Source organism: Triticum urartu, chromosome 2A, assembly GCF_056163025.1.
Source record: "Triticum urartu cultivar PI428250 chromosome 2A, HENAU_Tu73, whole genome shotgun sequence".
Classification (NCBI taxonomy): Eukaryota; Viridiplantae; Streptophyta; class Magnoliopsida; order Poales; family Poaceae; genus Triticum; species Triticum urartu.
Window position 1 is genome coordinate 235,542,354 of NC_141874.1, and position 4,695 is coordinate 235,547,048.

The 4,695-nt window shown below is 46.3% G+C and overlaps 1 pseudogene; it reads right to left on the reverse strand.

Annotated features, from left to right (window-relative positions):
• Nucleotides 1-490: 490 nt before the first annotated feature.
• LOC147984679 (uncharacterized) lies at nt 491-1,298 on the reverse strand (annotated as a pseudogene).
• Between the last annotated feature and the right edge of the window lie 3,397 nt (nt 1,299-4,695).

Sequence of the window (4,695 nt, forward strand, 5' to 3'; positions counted from 1 at the left end):
CTGGTAAATCCCCATATGCAATTATCAATTTGGTGCAACAACAATTTTAAACATTTAAATGTTATTATCATGATGCGAATGACATGTGCAAGTTCATGCAATTTTTTATTAAAAGTTTACAAGAGCATTATGGAGAATTTGTCACCGTGGTGCAAAGGAAAGGGGTGCCACGGCAACGATAACAAAAACGGTGCCATGGAAGCGTTCCGGTTCCGGTACTCGATTGAGATATCGACGCAAAGGGAAAGTGTGTGGAACATGACAAGCAAGGATGGTGGGGTGATCTCGGATACCGAGTTCCCACATGTCGTTGGCAAGGCAAAAAAGAGGGGCGACGTGCAAACGTGATCGTCTCATATCACATAATATGCATTCGGTCCACCGACGGTCGTGTCGATGGTTATACCTTTTGAAGCGTGCCTTATCGGAACGGATCAAGTTCGTAGAGGGAAGTAGGCGTTCTCGCGACGGCGGTAGTGGAAGTAGTTGTTCACGCGACGGTAGTCGGACTTGACGATACCGTTACACGGGTCTTCGGCAACGGTAGTGGTACCCATTTTCTAGTCGTGCACATTCCGTAGATGTTCGAGGTCACGGCGAGGATCTTGACGTCCACGGAGTCTTTGAGGGTTGACGGTAGTGGTACTCGGGTCGTCGGCGACGGTAGTCGTTCTATGCATCGGGCGTCAAGGTACTTGCCGTGGTACTTGCCATTCTTAGCGGTTCCGAAAACGGCGGTAGATGAACAAGATGCGTCGTCGTGGTACTTGGCAAAAAATCTCAAAGAAAATGTCTGACGGTCCACGTACGGGTCTTGGCGACATTCTTACCCATCCAAAACGAAACAAGACATAAGGGCCTCTGGTGGACAGCGGGCGAGTAGCGGCAGAAGATGTCGAGCCATAGCTGCTCATGCCCAACAATGAAACAACCAAATCGGCCATGACTTGGTGCTGGAGCAGAGCATCAGGAGGCAGGGCGTTGCAGGAGAACGGGGCCAGAGATGGGGGGCGACAGCACAGGAACGGCGGCTTCTTGAGGAGCCTCGGACGGCCATGGCGGCGCTGGTCGCCGGCATCAGGCTGCGTGGCCTGCGGGCAGGCAGCGAGGGCGAGGAGGCAGGGCTTGCCGGCGGACCTGCTGCACCGGCTGACGGCGACGAAGGTAGAGGTGGGGAACGGCTTGGTCGTGGCGCGAGCGAAGGGAGGAGACGCACGGAGGAGGCTCGCGGGCAGGCAGCAGCCATGCTGCACAGGGCTCCGGCTTGGGGAAGGCTTGGCGCAGGGTGACGGCGCCATGGGAGGTGCGCTGTAGAGGGAGAGAGGGAGGCGCACGGGATCGAGAAGGAGAGGTCGAGGGATCGGGCAGAGGGGAGAGGTCGAGGGATGTCTCGATCCCTCTGGCGGCGCTAGGAAACGAGGAGGAGAGGGAGATGGGATCGAGCGAAGGCGGCGCTTGGGGAAAGGACAAGGGGAATCGAGGGCATGGGGTCTCCTGGCGCTAGGTTAGGATTAGATGGGCCTGGAGGCCGGCCCAGTAGAGAGGGAGGGGCTGCCCTAGAGAGGCCGGCGGCTGGACCTTAGGCGGGCTTCTACTAGGAGGCCCAAGTGGCCAGATGCCTGGCTGGGCTCCTCTCTCCTTCTTAATTCTTCTCTTAACAAAAACAGAGAGAAATAAGAGAAAGGAAAAAAGAGAAGAGAAGGTTAGAGGAAGAATTTGGGCACGGGAAATAAATTTCCCGGACTCGCAAAAATGCGCATGTTCCAAGAAAAATGGAGTGGGCATTTTTTTTAAGTTTTAAATTCAAACTCATTTGACTTAAAATCAAATGGTGTGAATAGGAAGTGAGGGTTAGGAAGGTCCAAAAATGTTCGGATTTTTGTTGGAGCTCCGGAAAATGACGAAAGAATTTATGGGCAAAGTTTGGAAACCAAGAATTGAGATAATAAAGGCATGGGATATTTGCAAGTGTGTTATGGTTAATTCCAAATAAATGGAATAATTACTATACCTCACTAAATATCGAGAGGATATGTTGTAAAGAGAATCACCATGTGAATTCCCTCGGTTTAAATGGATCTAAGATCCATACGGTTTATTTAGTTGAGTTAAGAAAAGAAATGACATGATGGCATGATGACATGATGCAATGCACACGATGCAAAGATGAATGCAACAGACGAAATAAAACACACAATGAAACCCGGAAACCCTGGAAGGCATCTGAAGCTCTGGTCTTGGGGTGTTACAAATATATTACAGATGAAGACTGGACAGCCCTCGTTAAACACTGTTCTGATCCAAAGTATCAGGTAGGCTATATGTATTTGATCAGACCACATATTGAACTTGTATTTATGTATGTGCCTTACAAAGTGTATCGTCTTCTAGGCTAATTGTTTGAAGAACAAGACCAATCGTTCTAAAGTGAAATTCCAATAGACAATAGGATCTCGTAGCTATATTTCACACTGCGAGGCTCTTGTAAATAGCTGCTACTTCTTTTTTCTGTACCATACTATCGTAACTATATTGACTTGTTCCAAATACAGAGGAAAGCCTGTGCGGACAAAAAAAGAACCTGAACCGAATGCAGTGCAAACCTTCAAGGATTGCCACACCAGCAAGATGAAGGGCATGAGCACACCAGTTCAAGCCGCTGTTGTAAGTCCTTACTCCTCCTTTTTGAACTGATTGGTACTGTGATGTGTTCATTTAACTACTTGGTTTGCAGCCAATGTCAGTTACTATGTTCACTTTTATACACAGTTGTCTTAACGTATCATCTCACCTTACATGGTTTAAAAGAGATGAAGGATATTCTTTTGGTCTTGATCTGTATTCTAGTTGTTATGTTCACGTGCGCACACAATGATAAAATAGCATGTTTGTTTTATATCTGTTTGCCCATGATATGAATGATGTCATACTATGTTCATCCTACTTTAAACCATGTCTCTTTATCCTTAGATGTCAACGAATGTGAGGAAATAGACAATACAGTAGGCATGCTACATGGACATATGTTCCGAAAGTGATTTTATTATGTAGTTGCCACTACAATACATGCTAATGTATTACAGTAGTTCACCAAAATAAGTTATGTATAAACGTGTAACCTACTTTGTTTGTTTTTGTCTCATTAGTAACTTATCTGGTACACTAATCTACAAGTTCAAACTTTCAGGAAGCTATGGAAAAAATGATTGAACAACCACAACCACCTGAAGGTGACAAGGCTACCATAGGCACAATGTCACCTCTTGCTGCAGTGCATCAGTATCTCTCCACTAACAGTGCAAAAAGCACCTTCCTGCGTAATTCTGGGTTGGTTGTCAAGGTAAACTTGTCCAAATCGCCTACTGAACAAAATCTTCCTGCTAGACAGACTGATATATCTGTGCTCCAGACACAAGTCCAATCCCTAATGGACGTCGTTTTGGAAACAAGAATAGTGTTTGACAAATGTCGTCTAGATATGAATGGTTTTGAAACCGGACTATCAGACATTCGCTTCGTTGTTCAAGAGCAATGGCGGAAAAAGGTGAAGATCATGATGCTCCATCAGATTCTACAGCCTGAAACATAGCACTCGGGTCAAATGATTTGTGCTTACACATATCTAACGGTGCCTTTATCTGCAAGGACTGTAAACTTTATGCCAACAGGCCTTTTATTGTATGGTTGGAATTTATTTTGTTGTGATACAGCATTTATGATGCTGCCAAAGGCTGCAATAATTATGATGCTATTTTTGTATAGTGTAGGTTTATCTTAGTAATGTATTCGGCCGAAAGCTTCGTAGGATCCCAACATGCCAACATCCGTCAGGCCCATTCCAATTGGGCTAAAAATGATTATGGGCCGAAATTTGCATGTACCCCACTAAAACTATCTGGGCCTAAATCAACATAAGATTTCATATTTTTCTAGTAGGCTTGTGCCCATAGTGAGCCTTTAACAGGCCTAAACATAATTTGGGCCCTTAGTAACAATAGGCCGTTTACAGGTGTAAATATCTCGAGCCCATAAAAAACATGGGCCTTTAAAAGACCGAAAGTGAGATTGGGCCCTGATTGTGCCAAATAACCCACTGGTCTTAGCAGGCCGAAATGGTGGCCCATTTACGATGCAGATCTTTCATAGGCTGAAATTCGGACGGGCCGTAAATGCGTCGACCTAATACACGGGCCTTTAACAGGCCGGATGTTCGGTCGGGCTAGATTATCGTCATTTTTATATGGGTCGTTAATGGGCCCGATGTGACGTTGGGCCACATATGGCCCATGGATTTCGTACGACGTTAGCAGGCCGAAAATCACAATAGGCCAAAAGTGGCCCAAATCTATAGTGGGCCTCTAACAGGCCGAATGTCAGACATGGACGAATATGACCCAAATCCTTCATGGTCGTTTATGGGCCGAAAGTTTCAATGGCCTGTAAATGGGCCCAAATGAAGCAGGACCTTTAACAGGCCAGAAATACACCAGGCCGTAATTCAGCCCATATACTTAGCGGACTGTTAACGGGCCAGAAGTGACCATGGGCCATGATGATGACATGTTTAGGACAGGCCATTGACGGGCCGATTTGACACTAGCCCTACGTGCCTTAACTGAGAATGTTGGGCCTTTAGCTGGGCCGACCCATTATGGTCTTCAAAATCTTGTGGGCCTTTAGCTGGACCGGCCCATT